Source organism: Cyprinus carpio, chromosome A13, assembly GCF_018340385.1.
Source record: "Cyprinus carpio isolate SPL01 chromosome A13, ASM1834038v1, whole genome shotgun sequence".
Lineage (NCBI taxonomy): Eukaryota > Metazoa > Chordata > Actinopteri > Cypriniformes > Cyprinidae > Cyprinus > Cyprinus carpio.
In genome coordinates this window covers 20,319,572-20,338,182 of record NC_056584.1, presented here as the reverse complement: position 1 = coordinate 20,338,182, position 18,611 = coordinate 20,319,572, and the positions used below count along the sequence as shown (strand labels likewise).

The 18,611-nt window shown below is 35.0% G+C and overlaps 1 protein-coding gene across 1 annotated transcript in view; it reads right to left on the bottom strand.

Moving 5' to 3' along the window:
* Window positions 1-6,830: 6,830 nt before the first annotated feature.
* Window positions 6,831-18,611, bottom strand: part of LOC109100863 (WD repeat-containing protein 27-like) — a 44,366-nt gene continuing 32,585 nt past the window's right edge. The window contains exon 25 of the mRNA XM_042769259.1: window positions 6,831-8,233. The gene's annotated coding sequence lies outside the window, so the exon portion shown is untranslated. The remainder of the gene's footprint in view (window positions 8,234-18,611) is intronic.

Genomic DNA, 18,611 nt, shown 5'->3' with positions numbered 1-18,611 from the left:
TTCTGAAACGATGAAGTCATCAGCCCACGTCTCGCCCCACAGTCAGACACCGCTACGTCACGTAACAGCAACAAAAATATGAACAAAAACACTGAACGATTGTCTTTTTATTATCTAACATTAACACAGATTAATAAATATATTGTTCCATGTTCGTTTCTGTACTGAGCGCAAGGTTTATGTGCATAATCATGTCTTATTCTCTGTTTTTAGTGTATCTCTGCGGCAGAATTACAGCGCCACATGCTGGTCTGGCATGTGTACTACATCGTTTTGTGTCGGTTTTTTAGGTTTCGTGTGGACACAGATATTTCTTGAGATGAGGGAGGAAAAGATCGGATAGGGAAAGTTTTAGATGAAAGATTGACCTAGAAATGGCTTAATAATATATATATATATATATATATAATATCTATATATATATATATATATAATATATATATTATATATATATATAAGCAATTTTTATTGTTGTGAGTTTCATGTTCTTTAATATTCATTTTATTATATTGTTTGTCTTTTCCTCATGTGTACTATGTACTTAAAAGTTTTGAGATGGATAGAAATGTCATTGCTGTTTGAGTTTAGTCCCTTTTCAAAATTCATGTTTGCAATGTAGCTATTGTTTGATGTTTTTCATTGATACAGTCACAAACACTTCTAGTGTTTTTTCTTTTAGATTTAATATTTGACATAGCAGTGATATTGCTGTGAATGTCATGTTTTTCAATATTGTTTTTTGTAATGTAGCTGTTTTCTAAATTTACAAGGATAAGTAAATATTCTTTAAAATCATAAGATGTGATTTTGTTTTATACAGTATTACTAGCAAACACTAACAGCAAGGTACATTAGCATTAGTATTTTATTATATTAAGTATTTTATTAAGTATTAACTTTCCATATATTGCACTTGAAAAATAAGCTATTGTGGCTCTTGTTGGTGAATTAAATATATTTTTTGGAATATATTTTTTTCTTTGTATCTGTCAAAATAGTACAAGATTAGGCTAATTCCATATATGTGATCTCAAATAAGGGTTAGCACAAATGTAATCTAAATGTAATCCAAAAAAATCAGATTACGTTACCAAAAATGTGTAATCTAAGAGATTATATTACTGACTACAATTTTGTCATGTAATCTGTAATCAGTAAACTGATTACAATTCGTAAGTAATCTACCCAGCTCTGCAGATCTCAACACTAGTTGAAGAATACCAGGAATTTAATTGAGGTTTGCATGGTTTCAAACAATGGGATTGAAATACGTCATGCGACGACATATTGTTGTCTCCCAAGAATCCAGAAAGAAGGACAAACTGAGGACGACTTGATGTCCATAAGTCCAAGTTAGAGACAACCATATAACTCTCCATGTCACAATGATAATTCAGTGCGCACTTAATCATTTGAGAAAATTGGTTTGTCTTAGATATTGTTCAAATTAATAATTCAAAAGATTTCTTCTGGAAGTACCACTTGGTCAATCCAGAATGCTTATTTTGCCATTTAATAGTAAGAGTCTGTTGGTCTCATGTGGTTCCATTCAAGCCCCAGAGAGTGAAATTTCATCCAGAGCTAAGCAAACATGCACACTATCAAAACACATCACAGCTGAACATATTGAATATCACTTTGGATGTTGACATTAGTTCTACCAGTTTCCATATGCTGAATGTGTGCGTTAGTGTGACACGGACAGGATTCCCCACAGATTCATCTCTAATCCCATACACGGATGCCTCTGTCATGATAATTCCTCTGTCATCTCTGTGGTGATTTCTGCAGTGTCTTTATGTTGGTCCATTCTCGTGCACCCAAGAGGCCACCTAACCTTTTCATCCATAATGGACATACATTTTCACTTGTTTTCATATATATACATACCTTTTTTATTAGTGCATAACTGAGGATGTTTATTTCATGCATGTAATTTGTGTGTGTGTGTGTGTGTGTGTTTTTTCTCTTTAGTTAACACAAGGGTATGCTGAGGTTATGTAGAATCTGTGGTATTTAATAAAATCGTTGCTTATTTGATAGCAGGTTACGCAAGTTTTGAAGAACCCACAGGAGGTGGAATGTTCCGTCATGATGTTGGAGAGATGAGCGTCAGAGCAGAGATGGAGGAATCTTACCAAAACACAGATAAGACATTTGATTTCATGCTGCTGAATATCCATCTGTCAAAATCACACACAGTGCCATAAAACTAAACACCAAAGCGTCTCATAAGGAGCTCTTTACATAATGTTGGATTGTAAAATCTTCAGCTATTCTCAAGGGGAAAGAACTGTCTCTTTGAACAGTCACAAGAAAGGAAAATGTAAAGAGTGGTCTGCTGAATAGCGATTTCCGAATCATGAATGAATCGTTCATTGGAGTTAGATCTTTATAATGATTCAGATGAACCGTTTAACAAAACTGGTCTGTTTACATCTTCACGAATCAGACTGAATCTCAACATCTCGCCAACTCTCTGAAACTACGTGGAACAGTGCAATGATAGGCATTAAAGGACTGGGACTGAACCAATTGTTCACTGATAGGGTGAAAACTGTGAAAGTTACTTTAAAAGCATTTTATTTCAGCATGAATAAACCTTTCAAATAAGAAATTAGATTAGTAGTTTCTTGTGAATACAAATGTAAATGTATTTCAGTTCTAAATTAAAAGGATGTTTTTATGAAACCCTGGGACATAATAAATTACAATATAATTAGTATTAATAAAATTAAATAAAAAGATGTTTTTTTGATGAAGTGTGTTTTAGTAATTAGCAGGTTGTCAGGTGCCACAGGATGATGCAAAAACTTAATGACGTAAAACAATGCTGAATTTTTTAACTGTTTGAACAAATTAATTCACAGAAATGATTTGAACTTCCCGTTACTGCTGTTAAATGTATGAAACATCTCTCGACACAATGCAGAAAACCCATGTAGCTACATGGAAATTCAAAGAGTTGCATGACAATTCATTTTTAGTAAGGCTCTAATCTTCCAGTTGCAGATTAAATATCATTTAATAAATAAAATAAAATGTATTTATTAAATATCATTTACCAGCTCATAATAAATCTTTGACTGTAAGTTTGCATTTTCTTGTATGGACAAATCCTTTAAAGGGTTAATTAACCAATAGGGGAACAGCTGTTCAGCATTTTTCAATTATATGCAGTATGAGACACAAAGGAGTCAGGATGATTGGTCACACTTGTGGCCATGATGCTGAATTCATCTGAATATCATCCAGTTGTTGATTTCCTTTTTCTTCTGCACAGAAACAAAACCATGCCTGAAGAAAAACAAAATGCTGAGGAAAGTTATTGTATTTACAAGGAACAATAGAGTGATAAAATGAATCTGAGTTGGACCTTTCGGACTCTGTTTAAAACAAAAAGAAGCAAAAGAGAGAAAGTTAGCAAGACAGAGAGAGTTAGAGAATAGGCCGTTTCGGGAGGGAGGAGCTCTGGCCCTGGGTCCCTGGGCACAGAAGGTGCTGCAGTGCTGCATTACTAACAGTCTGAATGGGAAGCACCTCTCAGCTACATTGCCTTTTTTTTCTCTTCCCACCCCACTAAAAAAACGTCTTCAAGTCTACAACACAAACACAACACAGACGTGTTCTTCTGTCTCTCATTCTCAGACTTTGAAGCTCCAGTGCAAAAATCCACTTTACTTCCTGTCCCATTTAGTTTAAATCATTATATTCATGTCAGATGCATACCAGCATTCAGCATTCAGCTGCACTCCTTCAATGTCCAGGAGTTCAGTTCCATGATCACATTTTGGTTTGAAGTATAAATTGCTCTTAAATATGTTTCTCTCTATGTCTATGAATAGAAAGTCTATAAAAGTCTGTAAACATAAAAGTCTAAGTATATACCCCCCCCCCACATGCACACACACAAACACACACACACACACATGTGCATTTTTGAAAATATATTTTATATTGTCTATTCATGAATTCTTTTTTAAAGTTCAGTATATTTTTTTCTTTGTCTCAGAACTGGATGTTAGAACTGACAAGTAGTAAAACTTTTATGTTGTTGGAGAGAATCTGACAAGTTGAAAAAATATTTTCTGGCAGAGGTCACACAATCAAATGACTTCAGTTACAAGAAACATCCTGCAGCTGCCTTCCATGTACACTGACCGTACACTTTCCCTCACCATATGGACAATATGAATAAGAATAGATATGTTCATTGTAATTGAGTCTTGAACTCTGGGAGTTTGATGACATAACCTCACACAACTCAATGTAAAACCACTCTAAACTAACATGCTATTATTTGAAAAGAACAATAAAGTATCTAAGGGTCTGACTGTTTTCTCTTACAGGGGATCCAAAATCTGAGACCACATTGAAAGGCTGGATTGTTTTTCATTTACACCTAACGGAAACCTAAAGTGATAGTTCATCCAAAAATGAAACTTCTGTCATCATTTACTCACCCTCATGTCATTCTAAAACTGTATGTTGTTATTATACATATAATGAAAATCAATGCCGGGAAATACTGTTTCCACATCAGTTTCTAAAGGTAAAGTGTAAATTTAAGTGTCCGAGGTAAAGTGGAAAATGACATTTTTTTAAATGATGCATTAAACATCAGTGAACCTCAGGAAAAAATATGATAATGAAATTATGAAATGACATATTTAGGTCTGATGTGTTAGACTTTAAATTAGGGCTGTCAAATGATTAATCACGATTAATCACATCCAAAATAAAAGTTTTGTTTATATAATATATCTGTGTATACTGTGTATATTTATTATGAAGATGTAAATACAAACACATGATATTTAAGAAGTGTTATTTATATATTAAATATAGACTAAAATTAATAAATATCTATGTATATAGCATGTAAATATTTTCTATGTGTGTATTTATATATACATTATACCCTGTACACATACACAAAACTTTTACACACACCCCACACAACACTACACACACACACACACACACACACACACACACACACACACACACACACACACAGAGAGAGAGAGAGACATTCTCATGGTTATGTATTTGTTCTGACTTCCCACATCAAGTTCAGCAGCTGTGTCCATCTGTTCCTAATTTCAGTGTCAGTCACTGTCTGCAGGGAAAGCAAGCAAAACTGCCTGATCCAGTGTTCCGTTTGTGTGTCTGGTGATCATTTTATCAGTGTAACCCAGCATCTAGACATCAGAAAGTTCAGAAGGTCCTCTGAGTTCTCTCCAAAACATTACATGCAGCATAAAGCTAAAATATCAGAACTAGACTTTGTTAAAACTGACAAGCAGTAAATATTGTATGTTGGTGGAGAGAATCTAAAAGCGAGAGTCTTAAAAATATTTTGTGGCAGAGGTCATACAATCAAATGACTTCAGTTACGAGAAACGTCTCACAGCTGCCTTCCGTGTACAATGACCATAGTTTAGCACACCACACGCTTGGTATGAACAATAATAACTAAAGCTTTTTATTTGTGCTGCTAGTGAAGATCTTGAACTCTGGGAGCTTCCTGTGACTGATGACCTAACTTCAGAGGGTTTATGTACAACTTAATGTAAAATAACTTTATAGGCCTATATCTTTTTCATTATAAGTTTCATTTAAAAATTATATGGCGCTTGGTAAAAAACTTTATATAATTATTTGTGGTGCCTATAAATACTTATACATATTATTTAAAATAATTAAATTCAATTAAATTATTTATTATATACTAATTTACTGGAATACTATGAAAACCTGTTTCCGCCATAGAATAAACAAAAATAAATTAATAAATAAATAAAGGTAATTGCTACTTTAAAAAAAAATTATTTGTTCTTATTTTTCGCAGTTCTGAAAAAAGTCAGAATTACGAGATATAAACACAGAATTGCTAGATGTAAACTTACAATTGCAAGATATAAACTCTGAAAAATAAAGAATTCTGAGTTTTTTCTCCTAGTTTACATTTCATAATTCTTAGTTTATCACAATTCAAAAAAAATTCTGAATTTACATCTCGCAAATATTTTTTCCCCTCACCATGGAATAAAGAATAAAAAAGTTAACTGCAACTATTTCTCTCACAATTCTGATTTTTTTTTCTTGCAATTGGACTTTTCTTCTCAGAACTACAAGTTTATATCTTGCAATTGCGATTTATAAATTCACAATTCTGTCTGAATTATGAGATATTGCAATTGCAATTGCAAAAAAACAAAGTCTTAATTGTTAATTAATTAAATTTACATTTTTTTTTTCTCTGCGGTGGAAAGTTTCCAACACAAAACTGCTTAAGAAAATAACTTCTGCAGAGTAAACTAACATATTAAATGAAAATCACTGAACAAAATGGAACTAGCAGTCACATATCTCAAACATGAAAATGAACTAATGCATTTAAAAAAAATAAATCTTTCTTTTATCATTAATGTGTAGACTACTCCTCTCTCTCTCCCATCAGCTATATCTGAAATAAATTAATTACATTCTGTTCTGACAGAACGAAGGAACATCCTTTGAATGAACTTACAGATAAGGCTAATGTGGGAAAGTCTATTTTTTATCCTTGAGTTTGTTAACTGGTGAGGGAAATAAAGCACCAAAAGTTTTTCAAATCACAAAGACCTGGAACAATCCAATGATGTGCACAAAAAACACTTTTTGTGACATTGATAATTAAAGTTTGTTTTCCATGAGCATCTAAATGACTGATTCCATAAATGAATTGAAAACAGAGGCCTTGAACAACTATGTATCAAGAACTGGTATATTTATTTATTATGTTGTTTTTATTTTTAATAATAGTACTAGGTTACACTGGCTGCGCTAGTAAGAAGAGGTTAAGAACATTGTGGCCAATTCAGTAATCTCCATTTATTCTCCATGTTTTTTGACAGCTCATTTCACACATCACCAAAGCAAGTTTTCAGCATCCTGTCCTAAACTTGGAGCCGTTAGGAGCATATTTCTAAAAATGAGGTCTTTGAAAGTAACTCACACACAGACTTCACCAGAACTTGTTATTCACAAAAACAGGTGGTTAAGTGCATCCATATTTAACATCTCTCTGTTTACCATTAGAAGTCCCCATTTTTTCTGTTTAGGAAAAGCAGCCAAATCCAATTACTCTATAAGAGAGAAGTTGAAGCATTATTGTTTTTCTTTAATTCAAAAGTACAGATCAAACATGACCAATGACAATGAACATTTACATTTAGAACTTATGTCCAAATAAAACATTAAAAATGTATTTTTCTTTAGTTTTATCTTGGTATTTCATACACTTTCAAAATAGAAAAAAATGTGACCCACAGTACATTCTCACGTCCACAGGAAACAGAAAATGCAGCATTAAAATATTATTCATATTTTGGCTTTTTTATGCAAACCTATTATTTGCTGTACATCAATACAGTTAGATATTAAGGTATAACATTAACAGTCAGAAGAGTCAATATAAACTGTTGCAAAACGTGCATTGCTAAAGATAACCCTCTATGGGATAGTTGCTTAATGGGCAGAGAACAGAATGACCTCAGAAAAGTTATTGGCGCAGAAATGCTGCCAGCAGTTGTAGTGGACACCACCCATCATTAAAGACTCAGCATTCTTCTCTATCTCTATCGCTACTGAATCGTGAGCGGTTTTGTCTTTCTCGCATGCATTCTGCAATTTATTGCTACCTTCACACAACTTTACGTAAATCCAAACCTAAAACATAAACTTACCTAAAAAACATCTCCTTTCATCCATGTTCATTCAAAGGAGAGCACCTTAAAATGATTCATTTTTGGTCTGAAATCACAGGTACATTATATATGTAGATTTTATAGAAAAGGAGTCACTCTAAAAGAAGATTTACAATCAAGATTTAGGTTTACTTTAATAAAGAATATTACATATCAGATGCATGGAAACGTGTTGCTAAGTTCAAATGGACTTTTCTCTGAGGGTGCGTCTTTGGCTTCGCAGTTGAGGGCGTGAGCATGTCACATCTGTAGGTTGTCAGTGGCGGCTGAAATGATGATATCACAGATCCCGTTCATGATGTAGGTCTCAGAGGTGGCACGCCAGCAGAGTAATCTTAATGTGACTGATTTCATTTGTCTGCAGCATCGGTGAACTTGGGGCAAGAACTGAGCCATTGGGGCAGATTCCACACTTAAGGGAGAAGAGATTCGGCCGGATGAAACAAAGCCAGCTTTCCATCGAGCGTTCCAGTCAACAGCTGTGAAAAAAAAAAAAAGACTTCACTCATGAAACATCCTGTCGCAGCGTGAATAAGTTCATGATAAAACTGTCTATTCTAACTATGAGCTCCTGAATGATTCAAGTGAACTTCAGTACCTCATTGCAGTTATTAATTTATCATAATCAATGGCATAGTTCAGGCAATTTCGTAATCCAATGTTATCGCAAAACCACAGGCGAAACAGAAACACTACATTTCATAACAACACATCTGCCATCCTAATGATGGGATAAAAGGGTTGATGGTTTCATTTATTTATATTTGCCAATAAAAATGTTCTGAAACTTTGAATTGTGCTCTCCAGAAGACAATTAGCTATTTAGTTATGAAACCGCATTTAATCAGCAGTTTGTTTAATGGAATCCAACAAAGTTCGTATTTATGGTATTTATTGACTCTCTATATCTTTTTATGTTTTGGCAGAGACAAATCAGAAGCAAAACTTCATAAGTATGTTGTTACATGCAGTCCCGCAGGGTGAAGGACCACAAGGTGCCTAGAGGGTTTTAGATTTGGGGTAACATAAATGACCTCGTCGCTTTGTCATAGGTGGGAAATTGTCTAGTCAGTTTTTACAGAGTGACATGTCTGGAGTGGGTTCTGAACAGAGAATGAAGGTGGAAACCTTGTATCATGCCTAAAACAAAAAATATTCACACTCTTAAAAATCAGTTATCTTATGTAACCTCTTGAATATAACAAATACAAGACATGTAATGTAAGCGTGTACAAGAAAAAAAAAAAAGATTAGTACAAAATATTATAAATGCTTATTTATGAAGATATTTTAATATTTCAATGAAAAATATTAGAGTGGGATAAGATGCATTTTGTTGTGTGGAAGAATGCAGAAAGAAGTTTCCATCATAAAATCTACATAAAAAATCCCTTTCCCATGTATCCTGATCTTCTTTTCACTGAGTATTGCTACCACAGGAGTGTACTTTATCCTAAATGGTTTTACAAGCCACTTGACAATAAATCAGAATGCAAACTATCGTACTTTCTGATGCTGGCTTCATAAGCTGATTTACAGCAAGGTTCACTGGCTGAAGGCTAAGGAAGGAAGAAACATAAATCAAGACTTCAAAAAGAAAGCTGAACAATAAATAACTTGTAGAATTGTTTACATGTTTGTTTTTAGCTCATATGGGGATCGTTTAATATACAGTAGTTAGAATAGCCTCTTTAGGATATAAAGCTTTTAGTCAGGCTATGCTTGCAGTGACCCAAGGAATCTGTATCTGCCAGTTACAGTACGCTATTGCTCAGTTGCTCTAAACCTGTCTTCAAAAAAAGTGATTAGAATTATGAGAACAAATAAAAAACCTTCTTCTGCCAAATAACAGCCTGGCATAACAGTCTGAGTTGTTTTGAATAATCTGCACTGAAGAATAAAGCTGGCTGCTTTAGGGTTGGTGTCAGTATATAGAGGGGTGTCTCCAAAAAATTGCATAGACTTTCAGAGGGAAAAGTTGAGAGCTGAGACAAAGCAAATTGACAGTGCTACTGCCACTGCCCAAAGCCACAAGAGTTATACAAGCAGAAAAATATGCCATCCTGCTGGGATCACACTCTTATTTTACCATGGACATTAGCTTCTTACTTAGCAAAACTGGGCGAATGGATATACTGTATTTAGTATGCTTGACCATTGACTTATTCTACACAATTCACAATCATAAGTCATGTTGCACTATGTATCCAAAGACTTTTTAAGATATTATTTTATATATAATGGCCTGAATGGCTTCTACCTTCAGTCTCTATTACAGTTACAGCCCAAAAGCTGGCCAAAAGCTCACCAAAGCTGTCAAGAATAGCAAATTTTCCAGACACATTCAAATGCAACCTCAAGACAGAGCTCTTTAGGGTCAGATCACAATCACTGTCCTCATTTGAATCCCTTATTTAGGCTTAACTCTAAACTTCTTCCATGTTCATATATTGAACAATTTGATTTGATAATGGTTTCAGATATCAATAGGAATGTAGTACTCAACATTTTATTATATTTAAATAAACGTAGCAGATTTCTTCCTTAAATGTCAGCACAAAAAATCAAGGAGACATTTTTTTTTTAATCAAAAATATAGTAAATATAGTGCTAGCAACCCTTCTGGAGAACAAAGAAGAGATCTGTTAATGTCACACAAGGGTCACACCTCTGCACTAACTTCCACAGGAACATCTCAGACTTGGCTTATGGGTAGTGTCTGCCTAAACAGAAAGTCTCTCTCACGCTCTCTCAAGCCTATTAGGTGGTCAAGCTCTGAGTATTTGAAGAAAGGCCAACTCAAAGGGATTATACTTTCAGAATTATACATAGTAGCTGTCCTATTTGGACACCAAAGGTGTGAGTCACACACTGATATCTTCATGTGCGTAAACCACTGTTTAAACAACTCCATTTTTCTTGCCTTTTTCATCTGCCAGTAATGACTCATCCTTAAATGTCCTAATAACACAAAAAGCCAGTTTTGAAAAGAGGAACTTAACTCGAAAAATTTAATTAAACACTATACACAGTGACTTTTCACAATACGGACTTCTGTAAGTGGCCGAATAACAAGCAAAAGTAGGTTACAGAGGCTGACTGCAATAACTTCCTTGTGTTATTATGTAAATAATAGGTTTAACATAAACACAAAAAGCTACTTTTTGACATCACATTGCTTAACATTACAAAAGTGAGTTAGACAGAAAACTGAATTAACTGAAAAACCTAGTGCTAGGAGAATATTACACCTGAAATACATTAAAAAGGGGAATGTCCTGGAATGAGGAGGACATCTGCTTTGGCAGAGACCACTGAAACATTACAGACTGCATCTGCAATGCAAAATGGGATGATAACCCCATTTTTAATGCTATAATGTGCCCAGTTACACTATGATGCCAAGGGCCAACTGCTGACCAAGTATTTCTTAAATATAATTGAATTAAACAATAAATAAAAAACTAAGAAATTAAAAATAACTAAATATAAAAATAATATAAATATAGAATATAAACATACATTTAGCTTGATCTAAAAAGGTAAAAAAAATTTGAAAGGATTTTTTTTAACAGTGTGAAAGGTTAAACAGGTTGAAGTGATGACCTCAATGTTCTGTATTATTTTATGGAAAATGGCTTCTATAGCACTGGATCTCTCCAAACTTACAACCAAAAGGCAGCCAAGAGATACAGCTACAGCTGTTTATGCAATAAAATCCAGCCTCTGTCTAAGGATATAACTCTTTCTCGTCACACATAGCTTCCCAAATCCATGTACTACAACTTAAAGACGAATACCACTGAATGTGCAGAAATCATATGAATAAAGTATTTTTGACACTCAAGTCACATAAAAATGTCTGAATGCCATTGTATTATATAACAAAATATCAAAGCAAGTGGCATCTGCAACCAAATGGTTCCAAAATTAAATTCACTTTTCTGAGCCATTTGAGTTACATTTTACTTTTACTCACCAAGGCTGCATTTATTTGATTAAAAATGCAGTAAAACAGTATTTTAATATATTTGTCAAATTTAGAATTTTCAGCATCCATTTCGCCAGTCTTGAGCTTCACATGATCATTCAGAAATCATTCTCATATGCTGATTTGGTGATCAAGAAATATTTCTTATTATCATTATTACAAAAAACTGTGCTGCTTATGTTTTTTGTGTAAACCATGATAATTCTTTAATAGAATGTTTAATAAACAATTTTTTATCAGATATTTTAGAAATTTTTAGTGCATTTTTTTAAAAATCAACTGTTCCAAAGATGATTTTATTGGATGTATGAATTCACACAAGTGTGGTTGATTATATTTGTTCCACTTACGCTTAACAAGTACAAAATGCCCATACGCTTTTTTCTTAATTTTGAACAGTTTATCTAATTTTTATTATTCAAACCCTAGCAAACCTGATTAAACAGGAAATATTTGCTTGTGAAGTGCACCTAATTCAATGACATCACGTTCAGATATTAAGTTTGATTTAGGGTCCAAATATTGTTTGGGGCCACTTTATGTTTAAAAAAGGATCTAGTAGAGAAAATAATTTTTAAGTTGCCATACATGGAACTAAACACTATGGGAAAAGAAACTTTAGCACACTTCACTGTTTGTATGAGTAAAAATAATGTATGCAGATTTGACTGATGGAGTACATATCAAATTGGATATCTAACCACATTCCTCATATAAAAGTGTCCACTATGTCTGAATGAAATGAGACCTGAAAGTGAATGCATGTTGACTTATGAACTGAGCTTTTAAACTGCACAGGTCTCTGTATCTGAGCCAGTACAACAGCGACCACTAAGACTTTCCACTTCCAGTCTTGGAAATCTGAATGAATAAGAGCTTGGAACAGGACAAAGAAAAAGAGCAAAACAGTGCATGAAAATCCCAAGGCCATGTGGATATCAATACCAGCTCAAAACACAAGGACCAATTCACAATGGAGAATTTAAGACATATTACGGGACTGGATGTTATTACACCTATCAAAAGGAATGCACAACGAAAAAATAGCCCATCTTCTTGCCACAAATTAAGACGGCCAAAGATGCATGTTTATATTTTTCATGGCATGGCATGGCAGTTTTTGGTCTCATTTCATGGCATGGCATGGCATTTTTTGGTCTCATAATGGGGAAATAAGATTTAAAAGCATCAAATATAATGCAAAAAGTCTTGTAATAGACTTCTGAAGCCAACAATAGCTATGTGTGAGAGAAATCTGGATCTAGTTACTAATCTTGCCCTTCAGTGAACTGCTAACCTCCATCTACAGGATCAACCGAGTCGTTGAAAAGATTCTGCTTAAAAGAATGCTTCATTCATGAATTGGACTGCACTTCTCTCATGAATGCAAGAAGAGCTAGAGGTCAGTGATTACTGTTCTCCATGTAAACCTATTGTTTTGCTTCAGAAGACTACTTTAGTGATATTTTAATGTGAAGCTGCAAACTTTTTGAAGCTTAAAAGCTTCAGTCCCCATTCATTGCAATCACATGGAAATGAGAATGAAAAAATGTCTTTAAAACATCTCTTTTTCTGTCCTGTAGAAGAAGAAAAATTCATACTGTTTTGGTATGAAAAACATGAAGGTGACAAAATTCTGGGTGAATTATTCCTGTAAGTGATAAACTGGCTGGAGACTTCATTTCCTTTTCTAGAACAGACAGGCTGCACTTGAACATCTGCTGTGTGTGCTTGAACAATAAAGAGTACAACAAAATGAAAACATACTCCACATAATGATCTGATCAGCCATTGTAGTGAACAGCCACGGCCAAGATCTTGACATTCAATTGACATCCAGACATCCAGAAAACAGCTAAAAAGTTGTCCTTGTTAGGCTAGAGATGATGACACTATAGACATGTGCCACAAGTACAATCCCACACTAAATGTATGAACACTATAGATCCATCAAAAGCACTGAATTTATTATTTTTCAGGTCAAGGACCCCTTTAGTGGATAGAGAGCAGACAATGGTGGTGGGCCCTCTTCTGCACCACTGTGGAACCCACAAGCTTTGATAAAGCCCAACCGCCCAACTATATACCACCTGAAGTCCCTACACACATCCAAAGGGAGATCATTCCAGAATTATACTGTGGTGTTAAGCACCTAATGCAGAGCAGGTGCATGACATTCTCTTTTGTCAGGGCTAAAACATAACCATGAAACTAGAGTCCGTACTCCAGTATGAAAGTGTTTTTCAAGACCATCTCTACGAAATATGAAATATGCTGCATCTGTTTCTGGCCTCAGACAAGCAATTCTTTCAAAAGCTCATGCTGATCATTTAAAGTGCTACATCCTGACCTCCTACACACTCCAACATATAAACTGCACCAATGGATCATTCAGAGCATGCTCTGTCAAAGCCTCTAATTCAGTTTTATATATTCTATGTGCTTACATGAAACAGATAAATCATTTGGGGATCTGTTGTGGCTTTGTACAAGACTCGCAGCTGCATTTACAATACAGTCTCCCCAGAAAGACGTGATTGGTGTGACCAATTAATGTCATCTATGTAACCACAATGTTTGTAAATCATTCATGGGGGTTTCAATCGTTTATCCAGGAGCCTTTCAGCCTGATGTGTGGTCACACACTGATGGACTGCACACAAAAGTTCTCATTTTTCACAGACACTTTTTGACCCAGATTTGGACTTGGTTTTTTATTCTCATTATCTTTCTCACTCATCCGACTATAATCCTTCTGTTTTAATGTGTTTTGCAGGACAATATGCCTTAGGGAATGGTGCAACTATAATACAAGCAGGGTCTTAAATCATTCACAATAAATCCACTCATACATCTTATTTAAAACCATAAAGCAGCCATGTACAAATATTATCTGTTTTTCTTGTTTGCAGGGTAACATCAGAAAAAAATAATGGCCTTATAAAGAATAGAAAATAAAGGCTTTCAGCCTTCTGGAATTGACATTCATCAGATGGACAAAAACATTTAAAACTTTCTTCAACAGAAGAAAGAATGTCATTAAGGGTTGCATTTGCTATTCCTTTAAAGTCAGTGTCATTTCCCAAACATAATGTTGCTTCACAGGAAAACCTGTTTGTTATTCTGTTCCGACATCTGCTCATCTCTCAAAGATTCCCCATTCCTTATTCGTAAACAGAATGTAGCAGAAACGAGAACACACTTTTTCCACTCTGATAAGGAATGCTCTGTATACGACAGATAGTTATGGCGCAGAGGTACTGGCACAAAAACTAGTGCCGGGAATCCAAAAGGATCAGTCTGAGTCCAACGCGTGACTTGGACAGAGGAAGAGTTGAATTATACAAAATAATTACGAAAGTGCTATAGGCATTGACCTCAGGCACAGAGATCTGGAAGTCAAGAAGTAAGACAGCCAGAGTGGAGAAGATGGGCTATTTTAAAGCTTCTTCCAAAAAACTATTTGGGAACCTGCTAGTTCATGAAATAAAGCTAGAGAATAAATAAATAAATAAATAATTATATATAACACACACATTTATTATTAGAATTTATTTAAAAAAAAAGTTTATAAGCAAAACCGTTTTCTATGCAAAACATTTAAAAAATTCATACAGTCACTAAAAGTAATCTTAGAGGCAAATAAAGTTATTTCTGAGATACACTCTAGCACCATTGGTTTGCAATGCACTGGGATTGGGGTTTAAGTGTCCCAAAAGTACTTTTTGGGGTCACTGTATCTGGGATACTCTCAAATCTCAATCTGAGAAATCAAGAGCAAGAAACATTCATTTATTACTTTAACAGAGCGTTTGTGTAATATAAAATATGTACCAGTAGATGTTGTACCTGTAAAGTATTTGATATGATTGTTTAAATCACTGCCAAAGATGTCACAGCCCTGGGGTTTCAATGCACCAAAGCCCTTAATGGAAAGCACAAAAGTCTTTCAGAGGATCATTCACTCAAAGGCCAGAGACAAGGCAAGATTTCAGACAGCTTCACCTCGTCCATTGATATACTGGCCAGATGATAACCGGGCATCTATTCCCCATCAAAGAAGATCTCCCTCCCTTTCACGGCCCAGTGAATCAGAGACGTGTGCACACGCTGAGCTAACTCCAGAGCGCTTTATAAATCCCACACATTTGTAATGCATGAATCACATTTTCCCTTGAAAAAATGTCCTGTAGCACTAAACCAAAGAATACATTTTACAGCCCTGTAAATTACCACTCAATTACCACCCTGCATTCCACTGTCCAAGGTTACAGCACGTTCGCATCCACCACAGATCAAAAACGGTTAAAGTGAGATTGATCATTTGTAGTTTAAAGACATAATTCACCCAAAAATTAAGGTCCTGTCATGTTGTTCCAAATCCATATGACTTTTCTCATTTAAATTACAATGAATGGGTAATACAATGAATTATCAGGGAATAACGACTTAATGTTCATCTATTCGAGTTGTATGGACTACTTTTATGCCTCTTTTATGGTGATTTTGCATCCTTTTTGAAACTTCAAAGCCTCAGCCCCAATTAATTTGAACTACATGGAAAAACTTCAAGAAAAACTTTTTTCCCCACATGGACTATAACAAATGTCTTTGTTTGATTCTCATGTTCACGTAACATTGTGATCTTCCACAAAAGAAGGTCGTACAACCTGAGGGTGGGTAAACTGTTCTTTTTAAAGATCACTCGAAAGGGAATTTCTTTCTGTCTATTTTTTAAATGCATGCAGTTGATCTTATTGTGAATTCTTCAACCATGTATGTTTTATATATTTGTTTATTTTTTGACCTTTTGAAAAAAATTTTAATCATTTTGACCACATAAAAACTGGCCCCTTTCTTAAAGTCAATTGCAAGCTTGGATTCAGAACTGCCTCCATCCAATCAACAACTGGTGCACTGACTGAACCAATTCCGTGCACTACATTTTTTTTTTCGATAATATATTTCACCTGGATGCATGTCACAATACAGAAGAAAAGTTCTGTCGCTACTTCTGTAACATTGCGACTATATTGCTCAAACCAAAGCTACTAAATAAGGACGGACTCACTGGACCCTTGAACCTGCTGGACTCTTCAACCTTTCTCCTGTGCCTAAAATAACAACCTTAGCCGAGTACATATACTTGATTCACAGTCCTCCATACACTCAGGAACACAACACATAATATCTCTAACGCTACTCAAAGAATACCAAAAAAAACCAAAACAGTTCCTTCCAAATGCACCTTTAGCTCAGCTGGTGAAAAGGTTCATGTGAATGTGAGAATGAAACAAAGACGTATGCTGGAGTCCATATGACTAAATTCAATATGAGGACTCTGTTTATTAAAACAGCAGTATGATGGCTGTAACAGGCCGGTGTGAGTGATGTGTTGAGTTGTGTTTGAGACCAGGGACTGAGGTGAGGACACACTGGAACGAGCGAGTGGTGTAGAAGCTTTGATTTGCTGCTTGAAACCCCACTGTGGAAGCTTTTTCTGTGGATTCATTTAACGGTAAAAGGAAGATGGGTTTCCTCATAGGAACACACACACTGTAAAACATATTTAGCTGCCCTCAACCAGACTGGCTGTAATAAAAGAATCCCATTCAGTAGTCGAAGGGATTCTTCTTTTCAATACCTTCATACCTTATGTTACTGTAATCTTTCATATTTTAGATGGAAGGGAATCTATCTGTAATTTATACCCTTCGTGGTTAGAAGCAAAGGAAAATTCAAGAGCACAAAACAAAAAAACAAGTACACAAACAATTATAAAATGTACAGAGGGGCTCTATTCCAAAACTGAGTGATCTGCCCACAAAGGTTGCATTTTAAGACATCATAAACGCGCTCCCAACACTAAGGCTATATCTGACTGTATCTGGTCATTAAACCAAGAATATTTTATTATGTTTATCTCCAACACCACGTTGACCAACTTTCTGTTTCTGTTTCTGCAGTGCTGCTTTGTGGTCCACACTGTTGACAATGGACCTTTATTGGCATAGTAAATTGCACTGAAATTTCTATTTAAAACTATTTTATAAGGCACTATTACTACTAAGGCAGGACAGCATGTATCCTTTTTTTTCGGGAGGGCAATCCCAGAATGCATTTAAAAAAAACAAAATAAAAAAAGGGCAAAAGAAATGCAGAATATAAATTTAAATTGTGTGCTGTAATTAAAATGGATTCTTTTACCTAATAGCTTAAAGGGATACTCCACCCCAAAATGAAAATTTTGTCATTTATCATTTACCCCCATGTCGTTCCAAACCCATAAAAGCTTTGTTCATCTTCAGAACACAATTTAAGATATTTTGGATGAAAACCAGGAAGCTTGTGACCGTCCCATAGACTGCCAAGTAAATTACACTGTCATGGTCCAGAAAAGTGTGAAAAGCATCATCAGATTATGCTCTTCTGTGTCAGCCGCGCTGCACTGATGTGCTGTTTTCTTTCAAATCAAAGCGTAAATATACGTAGAAAACGTATCCTTGTGGCGAGGGTGACACAGAAGTATGCTTGCGTACAGCTCAGATTCTCCAAAACGGTGCTACACTGATGTGGAGTGACACGGAGGAGACAAATTGTTGAATAAAGTCATTATTTTTGTTTTATTTGCATACAAAATGTGTTTTTGTCGCTTCATAACGTTACGGTTGAATCACTGATGGCAGATGGACTATTCTGACGATGCTTTTCATACTTTTCTGGACCTAGCAGTCTATGGGACAGTCACAATGCTTCCTGGTTTTCATCCAAAATATATTAAATTGTGTTCCGAAAATGAACAAAGCTTTTACAGGTTTGGAACAACATGGGGGTAAGTGATTAATGACAAAATTTTCATTTTGGGG